Genomic DNA, 10,608 nt, shown 5'->3' on the forward strand with positions numbered 1-10,608 from the left:
GACCATACGTGTTACGAGAGACAAGCAAGTTAAAATTTATATTTGTTGCATTCCTTGTATTACGATCAGGTATATAATGAACAAGTTTGGGAGCAATGAGGGATTTCCGCGTATAATGTTGTTTATCAGAATCGCAGCTTTCATTTCGGATGCCAGGGCAAATGGTAGCATGCCGAGACGGCTGAAAAACATGGTGTTATTATCATGTGTGTCTGTGTATGTTATAATACTCAAGGCCCTTTTTTGTAGCCGAATAAGCGGATCTATGTATGTTTTATATCTACCAGCCCATGATTCACAGCAGTATATGATGTGGCAATGGAAGAGAGAAAAGTAGATAATCTTAAGCATGTTAAGATTAAAGTATGCTCTACATTTAATTAGTACACAGCAAGCGGAGGCTAATTTCGAACATATACTGGATATATGTGGTATCCAGTTTAGGTTGCAATCTAATAACACTCCTAAGTATTTTATGGTCTCTAATGACTCAATAGTACCACCTTCGATATAAATTTGCATACCTGTTGTGTCACGCTGAGAATATCGGGAGTGGAATACCGCGTATTTCGCTTTATGTTAATTTATTCCACGTAAACCAAGTTGATATGATAATTCGCTATTTATACTTTTCTGTAATTCCTGAAGGTATTTGCCTGAAGATATTAGTGTGGTATCATCAGCGTAAACAACAGCTTTTGATAATATTAGTGCTGATGGAAGGTCATTAATATATAGCGAGAAGAGTGTGGACCCCAAAATTGATCCTTGTGGAACACCTGCAACGATAGTGTTATACTGAGAGGAAAAGGAGCCAAGACTTACATATTGCTTACGTCCGCTTAAGTAGCTAGAAACGAGGTTCATAGTAGTTTACTTCAAGCCATACACCTGTAATTTTTTAGAAGTATGGAGTGAATGACTGTGTCGAAGGCTTTCTTTAAATCTAAAAATATTCCTACCACAAATTCATTTTTCTGCAGTGATGTGTTTATACTCTGGGTTACTTCTAGCACTGCTGATTATGTCGATCGATTGGCTCGGAATCCGTTAGAAGCTTCTTTGTGTTACGGTGGTGTTTAAATTGAGCCGCAATGACCTTCTCAAATACAGTATTTGTATTGCCGAGCACATAGATAGGCCTATAGTTTCCAGGGTCGTTGATGTCACCGCTTTTATACATAGGAGGTACTCCTGCAATTTTTGAAATGTTACGGTATGTACCTCGGCTCATGAAGTTAAATATTTTTGTAAGTACTGGCGCAGGAACATCAACGTATTCTTTCAAAGCTTTTATACGGTAATGCCATCGTGACCAGCAGCTTTGTAGAAAGGCATGCCTGATATATATATATATATATATATATATATATATATATATATATATATATATATATATATATATATATATATATATATATATATATATATATATATATATATATAGTCAAGGTTACAGTATGCTCGTGCACCTGCAGCTGCTTCAAGCAAAATGTACTACGGATGACCGGGCAATTGAATTTTTTCTCGCTGGCTGAATTACGGTCTGCCAGCTCTGAACCAATGCTAGTAAAGTATGCGTTAAACGGCTCAGCACATTTGGCATCAACCTGTTCAGCGGTGATTCATTTTTTAACCGGCCCATCAATTACACCTTTTACAACCTCCCACATTTTTTTTTGGTATTGCATTGTGATTGTTGTATAAACAAAGTGTTGTACTCTTTTTGTTCGCCTCCGGATTAAAGCCACAACATGGTTACGAGAGATTCGAAAGTTTTGCAGATAATAATTGTTATCTTTGTGTTTTTTCCAATTTTTGGCACCACCAATCCTTTTCCTTTATAACTGTAAGCATAGTGTTAGTCATCCACGGGCATAAAGGTTGACAGACATTGGCAGTCACGGCATCCCGTGACGTAACGGGCGAAATATTGACATGAAATAGGTGGTGATAACGTATAATAAATCGACGCTACGACCGAAGCTGTTTTCAGCTGGCGTACGGAGTCAAATGTCGGTACCTCTGAGTTATCAAAGAGGGGCTTACTTTGTGGTGGTCATGAAATATCTGGAAAGTCTGATAGAAAGGCGGACAAAATCAGTGGGGAAAGCAGACAAATTCGCGTAGTCTTGTGTTGGCAGTCTTGACCTTCACAAGTACAGTTAAACTTGATTACGTTCACCGTGACGTAGCTTGCCCCCGCATTCTTAGTCAGCTCAACTATAATCCGACTCTCTTTGCTCCGGCCATATTGGCAGCGGGTTACCGCTGTATCTAAAGGCTACGCAGAGGCTCTTCGATGACCTCGTGTCAACTGACATCACGTAAATTTCACGGAGGTCGCGAGCTAAGACATCCCCAAAGCATTCCGCAGCCCCGACGGCAACACATTAGAGAGTTATAGGGGGCGCAAGCGGCGTGCGTACGCAAGAACTAGGGGCGATGGTAGTGCGCATGCGCAGACCCAGACGCACAGGTCTGCGCATGCGCAGTACCGTGGCTCCTAGTTCTTGCGTACGGAAGCCGCTTGAGTCCCCTAACCTAAAACTCCCCATTATTAAAGCGGCGCCACGCCGTCTCGATCACACATTCCACAGAAGAGGAAAAGCTCGCCGAGCGCCCTTTCCTTCTCGCCCGATGAAAGGGTTTAATGTAAATGTTTTAAGTATATATACAGGAATTTACCTTTACTGGCAGACATATGGCTATCACAAATGTCAGTGAAAGCACCACTTCGCCGTTTGTTGCTAGGCCAAGAGTCAAGTCGCCGAGATCACTGGCGATGAAGGAGGCTTTGTTCTCCTGAATGTCGCTTTGAGAAAGATGGTCAGCTTCATGTCAAGACTGGCTCGCAAGCGAACATTGTGCTCTTAAGTTTCTTCAACAAGATGCAGCCGAAACCACCATCAAAGCCCAACAGCGCGGTACTACGTTCCTACAACGATATATAGTGAAATCAAACGCTACGGCATGCACCATATAACCGCTTATATGACACTCAACGGGTACAAAGCGGTCCTGCGTCATTATGTTCGAGGTGCGTATCATGCAGAGCTGTAAGCGCGCAATGAGCGCGTCAAGCGCCACCTGTAGGATACAGGGATAGTGCAATCTATAACGCAGCGTCCCAAAGTGCGAACTGTCACGAGGAATGAAGACCGGAGGAAACGGCACGGCACTCACACATGCCAAATGCTTCAAAGAGCAGGCTTGCCTTGCAACGGCCTAATGGTTAGAATACCGAGCTGGCTTGCTCGACTCCCAGAGGTTCACTTCCACCACCGATCACGCAATAATTTTCTGTTTTTTTTAAAACGAGGCGAGACAGGCGTCTATCTGCTTGCCTACTCACCTTCCACTATATATATATATATATATATATATATATATATAGAGAGAGAGAGAGAGAGAGAGAGAGAGAATGTGTGCCAAATAATCATCATCATCATCATCATCATCAGCCTGGTTATGCCCACTGCAGGGCAAAGGCCTCTCCCATACTTCTCCAACTAATAATCACGCTCAGTAAAAAGGCTGACTCAAGTTTATTAACGAGAACTATTGTTAATAATCAACCTAGTTTTCGGTAAAAGGTATCTTGCCGGTGCCCGCACGTTTTTGTGGGCCGATCCCGAAAATTGCGCAGTCTTAAAATGTGCGTGTGTCATCTTATCCTTGTTGGCAGCACGAGGCCGCATGTATAAGTCCAGCGCACGTCGTGGCGACTGTAGTAGCGAGGTCTTTCAGTTTCAGGGAATGCACTCAATTGCCATTGGTTAAATAACAGCAGCGCAAGAAATGCTTCAAGCTGGATTCGATGTGAGTATATAGTCCACATATATCTCCCATTGGAACAAACGTGCACTACGGTTCAAGCTGTCTTATTGAGTTTCGAGGAAGTGACCTGCGCGCGCCCGGAGAAAGGCCCGGCCTTTCAACTTGTTTAGGTGGTACACCCCGGAAGGCACCCGTTGAAACGTATTCGGAATAGTGTGTCTTTCCCTTATACGCAGCTATCCAGCAATGTGATTCGAAAAGACATAGACAAAAATAAAAACAGATGAGCTTTGCGTCGACGGGATCTGGAAGAGCCTCTTTGGGGAGACGGCGAAGTTGTCTTTCAGTATCTTCCGGCATATCCTCGGAGAGAAACAACTTGGAACGCTTACGTGTGTGCGTCCTCGTGTGCGCGTATAGATCTCTGAAGCCTCCGAACAAATCGATAAGAGCACCCAAACATAGCGGCTGTTGCTCTTCAGGTTTATAGCCACGACTTTTTTTGTTTTCTTGAGGCCCTCAATTGCTGACCCTCCCAGCTTTAGTACTTCTTATAGATTTTGCACGGCGGTTGTTCTTCAACGAGTAAAAGCTTATTTAAGGACTACTTTGTCTGACTTAGTTTTGACCTTTATGTACCTCTCAGAGATCTACGTTATAGTTCCTCAGCGACAAATCGATTTCGAGATTAGTTTAGCTGACTTCTACCTTTTGTAACGTATTAGTCTGCACAGTACAGACAGTTGCTTTTCGACGAGCAAGAGCTGACAGTACATGTACACAGCTGCGTTTTCGCTTTTGTACCTCTGAAAGATAGTGTATGCTATTGTTGTTCCTCAACCACGAGATGGCGATATTGCAGAGTCCATCTCAGATTTATATTTATCGCCTGACGCGTTCACTGTATACTCTAGCAGTATTTCAACGAATAAAAGTTGATCGTAATACAGCGGCTTATGTAGTTGACATCTAACTTTTTGTTCCTCTTCAAGTTTCCATGCGCTATAGTCGTTCTCGCGGAGGTGAGGTTGACGCTTAATAGCTGACATTTCGCTTTAATTTGTTTATTCTTTCTTTGGACACCACCGGTTCCTGAATGAGCTCAAGCTGATTGCCAGACTTGTGGGCAAGTCGCGGTCTCGAGGTCCTGGCCAGCAGGCCCCAGCCGCGTCTACACTGTCCCTCATGCATTTTCTCCTATGGCCACGACGCTTACACTGTCTTAAATCGCGGATCACGGCAGCGGTCCGACTTCCCGAACCCTGCACGCGCCTCCCTTGTCGATAGTGAATGCCAGTGGCCGGAAGCGATGTCTTGTGAAAAATCGCCACCACGCTGGCTGGACCCTTGATTATTGACGCAGACGTATACGAAATGGCAAAGGCAGAACTGCGGCCCAGTCGCCATAAGGTATATCCCATGTGCCCGTATAAGTACCACAGGCTTCCTCGGCATACTCAGCTCAGGACCCATGCATACTGTCATTCCCGCGGCTTTCTTTAGATGGCACAGAGCCCGATGGCAGAGCAGGGGCAGTCAATGTCGGTTCGCCATATGCTGTGTGATGCTCCCATCGCGACGAGCTCTGCAGTGCCATTCCTGGGTGTGTCTTCTGGCATACGTCTACGCTGAAATGTATGCTGCTTTATGGCAACACATTCCGATGCCTTTGTAGCTGTGTGTATCTACATGGCTGCAACGGTTATTTATTATGAGACAGACAAGACTCAACTGTGCGGGTTTCTCGTGATGTATGCCGTGGGTCTCAGCTAATGTTAGCCAAGCTGTTCAACGAGAAAAAAAAAACATTTAAAGAACACGGTGCAAGATACAATTATCAGATCAACGTTACTCAGTCGTCAGAAGTGACTACCTCACCTATATATATATATATATATATATATATATATATATGTACTGTGGCGAGGAAAGCGTACTTCGCCTTGAAGAAGGCAAGTCCACTTGTCGAAACGTCGGCTCCTGCATTCACATAGTTCACGTTTTGCTCATCGTCTTGAATTTCCATCTCCCGCATTCCCCGCGTTTTACTTGACCTGATATAACTTGCAGCACCATGCTGTTGATGGCATCGGCAAGCACAGCACGTCATGAGAACTCTGCGCCTCCACTGTCTTCCGTCTCAGGTTACCTGCAAAAACTTTAATGCGAAGCATTCTTTGCCTACTGCAGGCACTTTGAATCTGTCTATCTCTGTCTGTCTGTCTGTCATTGGTCTATCTGTCATTTGTCTGTCCTTGGTCTGTCTGTGTGTCTGTCTGTCTGTCACCAAGCCACAGCAAATTTAGGTTATACGCTGGAAGTTGTTACTTGCCCTTTAGCGAGCGTTCTGCCGCAAGAATTTTTCAGATTGGTTCATTAATAGTCGAGGTAGAAATATTTCAGTGCCGCGAACCCATGATTTAAGGAGGCGAGGGTCACTATCAAGATAGACACTCTCTTCACTTGCCCTGTCACTTGCCCTGTCTAGTCGAGACGACTCTTGCAATGAGGTTCTGTCTGTGACAGGAAACTATTGCGTCCATATTGACCAGTACACAGTATATGGCGTGGTGCGGTGTGGTGTGGTAAGATGTGGCGCAGCGAGCATTCGCTACACCTATTTTAAGATTGTGGCTAGTATAATTTCCAATTTTCCTCGCTTTATTGCCGCGCGGCGCACTTCGCGTCGCGCGCGAACTGATGCGTTTGTGTCGTTTCGCACAGCACACGATTTTTTGCGCGCTGTGCACTAGAACACTTGACTAGCGGTATAAGTCAGCGCAACGCGATTACTGAGGCAGACGCAAGCGGTTCATAGAACATGATCGCGCGCTGGAACACGGTAGAAAATGACGTACTTTCGTTGCCTTAATTCACGCGCGACGACGCTACACGTGGGAGCGAGCAGGCAACACGGAAGTATATACATCTCTCTTGCTGCGGTGCGAAGTAAAATAAGAACACGCATACATTGGGATGGATGGAAACAACTTTATTCTGAATCCGGCAAATTTGATGACCCGGGCTCAGGTCTCCCATGAGGGGACTTCGAGGCCTTGCCTCGTCGCCGCCTCTCGGGCTTGCTGGACAGCCCACTCTTGTGTCTTGAGGTTGGAGCTGCGCAGAGCGGCGGCCCACTTCGACGCAAGAGCCTCCGGAGCTACTGCCATTGTAGCTGATGTAACCCGACACTCCCACAACATGTGTGACAGCGTCGCTCTAGTGTCCTGACATAATTTGCAAAGAGCATTCGGGTATTGCGCGGGGAAAATGTGCTGCAATCGCACCGGACTGGGGAATGTTTGTGTTTGCAATTGTCGCCAGATGACTGCCTGGCGACGTTTCAGCATGGGGTGAGGTGGGGGCAGCAACCGCCTGCCTAGCTGGTAGTGCTTGGTGATGTCATTATACCTGACCAGGCGTTCTCGCGTGCTTTGAGCCAGCAGTTCCGAACTCGAAGAGGCGGTCCCCGATTCTGCGCGGCGGGTCAGTTCTCGCGCAGAGCGGTGTGCTACCTCGTTCAAGTTAATGAGGCCCATATCGGTGGGGGTGGCGACGTGCGCTGGAAACCATATGATGGCGGTGTTATCGAAGTGCTGTCGACCAGCTTTCCTTAGAATCTGGAGAGCTTCGGAGGAAATGCGCCCCCGCGCGTAGTTGCGAACTGCGGATTGTGAGTCGCTAAACACTACCTCGCAGAGGGGGTCGGTAAGCGCAAGCGCAATCGCTACCTCTTCTGCTGTTTCGGGGTATTCCGTTGCGACACTACACGCGTGCGTAAGCCTGGAGCTAACGTCTACGACTACCGCCGTGAACCGGCGTTCTCGCGTGTATTCTGCGGCGTCTACAAAGCGCGTAGTCCTCTTTCCACCCAAGGAGCGCAGCAGTGCCTTGGCACGGGCCTGGCGTCGGCCCCGATTAAATTGGGATTGTATGCTTTATTATTTCTCCATACCTTAATTCGTCTGTTGAAGCAACAGATTACACAAATAACAGATGTTGCTTTGAATAATTCTCGAAGTCACGTGTCATTACGAGTGATGCCACAGCAGTGTGATGTACGTAGATGCACTCGTGCGATATACATCGATTCCCCGGCTGGGAGCGCAGCGCCCGCGAGGAGGGCCAAACGGCGTTCGGTTTGAAATGTCGGCTCTTTCCGCGACGCCTAACGACGTAGTTAGATAGGGCGCATAGTATGCACGACGCTTGTCAGCTCAAAATGGACAGACCAGGTCAGGGGTCCCTTAAGCCTTTGAGGTTGTTTGTTTACTGGATCAACTTTAACTGGATTTAACCAGGATATGCATGGACATGAATGACGCGGCAAGACGTGACATTCATGACGTGAATGTCACTATATAGTCTCTTACACCGTCGTGATTCGTTTCTTTAACTGTATATAAACATAAGGATATGTATGACATGCATCTCACGACATGAATGGCACGACATGCATATCATGACATGGCATACATTTACGACATGCATGGCATGACGTGATGCTGTCGTGTTGCTTGTGTCGTCACACGGAGGCTCGCGTAACACATACAACTGCTTACTTTGCCCAAACGCGCTCGACCATCAGATAACTCTTTGAAGAGACCCGAACGATGCTAGATTGCCAGCTGCCTGCAAAATACTTTGCATAAAGTCGATTCCCACGATACGTGGGATCTGCATAATTTTTATTTTAAATTGGTCTCACTTGCTTCCGCGACTAATTTTGGCCAGCATATAGAGCTTAGCCTGTGCTCGCCACGGCATTGTACGAGTACTTTTCAGCCTATACGCGAAGAGTCGTACCAAACGCTCGTCTGAGGGAACTGAAGTGCGCAGTTTATTTGCATACCTAAAGCGCATCAGTGCGATCGCGATCAGCACTATCTGTGCATTATTGCTTATGCTTTCTTTGCCCACGCAGGCTCGAAACTTGGCTCAATCCCTCGTTAAAGAGGGATATTCGCGTCAAACTAGGGCTCCACAGACGCGCGATAATGCTGGGGACGCCGTTTTTAAAACCTGATCTGACATCCGCTATAGGCGGTTTAACAGCACGTTCTTGTGAATTCATTGAGCGGATTATGCGCGTCTCGGCAAACGTAAATTGCTTGAGAATGTTCGTTGGCAATTCAGTTCGTCGCTTATCCAACAGGCTTGTATCAAAGGGCTTGCACCCAAAGAAAACAGCAGGCTAAAGAATGCATAATAAATGACCAGCTAGGGCTGCCCTGCGAATCCGTCCATGATACATGTATATATGTATGTACGTATATGCATTCAGTTCCCCGTTCGATATATACGTGCGGTCAGATGAGAAGGGATAGTCTTATTCGTAAGCGACTGGTACGGAATTGAGAACTAGCGAAACTTTATTTTTGTTAACTTAGTAACGTTTTTCTATGCCTTTAGCATGCACATTATAGACGATTAACCACTGTCGTTCGTTTTATATAGCACTAACCATACGAGTAAGTCTAACGAAACGTGCTGTTCGGCGAGTTGGTGCTTTGAACCAATTACAAATCAGAAGTTATACTATACACACGCACTAAATTTAAAGGAACAAGAAAGAAGAGGAGGAGATAACCATTATTAATTTCGCAAGAACTAAAGAATCAGTTCGCGAAACAAGCTGTTTGCGTTTGCTCTACGTGTTTATGGGCTAGCTCGCGTCCCATCTGCGATAGCTCCTAACCAGAAGGTTTGCGAGTTGGTAAAAAATATATGTAACTATACTATGATGAATTCAGTGGTACTTCAAAAAGAAAGAAAGAAGAGAAAGGCTGGCCCAGCATCAGCCTCTGCGGTCTTCAAAAAGAAATATATGGCTTGCAATGCATAGTACGGTCAATGCAAAGACAAATGCGATTGAAGATTAGAGCTCTATTAGGGCGAAGCGTTTAAAGTGCTGCAGTGTGCAGATGATTTCAAGGCTGAAATGTTTCATTTGAATTTTAAAAGGGACACTGAGTGGTTCAAATGGCTCGGTCAAACGAACAGCATTAAACAACAAATGCAGAAGTAGGGAGGTGGGACGAAGAAATAAAGAAATAAACAGTAAAAAAAGAAACGCACGTAGAGATTACACGAAAGGAGGTGCAAGGTATCCCGAAGGGACGTGAACCTATATGCATTATTTCATTTTATCAGGCACAACAGTTTCATTGTCACAAGCTATGGCTAAAGAGCAGTGCTAAATGTGTAGCTTAGTAATGGGGAATGCTTAACTCTTTTGAGCTATGCTCAACATGCTTGTGCTAAACGTGGCGGATCACGCCGTTTGGTCTCCGTTTCTTTTCTAATGTTCTAACCGCTTTCACATCGCGGATGAAGAGATCCGTAGGAAGTCGCTAAGTATAACTCGCGCCTTTGACATTATGTGCATTTGAAAGTGGAAATGACCCTCTAAAGCTTCCTTCTAACACACGACTCTCTTTAAACAACAGTCGAGCGAGGCACGTATGTATATTACCATACGAGCCCTTGGCGCGAGCCTCAAACGTGCTGGCGCTCGAGAGCCCGCGGCAGTATACACGTAGCGTGCCATTTGAAACTCGACTCGGTTCCGACATGCGCGTTACGCCGAACAACGGGCAGCGCGTGTATTTATTTGCCCCCTAATGAGGCCGGCTGGCGATATCACTCGCATCCGCTCGCCGAGCAGGGCACGCTGCCGAGGGACAGACGCTCTCGCCTCCGCAACGCCTCGCGAAGCAGCACCGTATGCACATACATATATTCCGCACACACACCGAGTGTATGTAGCGCAGGAACAGCAAGGCCGCTTTGTCTCGTAATCAATTCAAAGCCGTTGATCTGCGCGTT

The sequence above is a fragment of the Dermacentor variabilis genome, chromosome 5, assembly GCF_050947875.1.
Source record: "Dermacentor variabilis isolate Ectoservices chromosome 5, ASM5094787v1, whole genome shotgun sequence".
Taxonomy (NCBI): Eukaryota; Metazoa; Arthropoda; class Arachnida; order Ixodida; family Ixodidae; genus Dermacentor; species Dermacentor variabilis.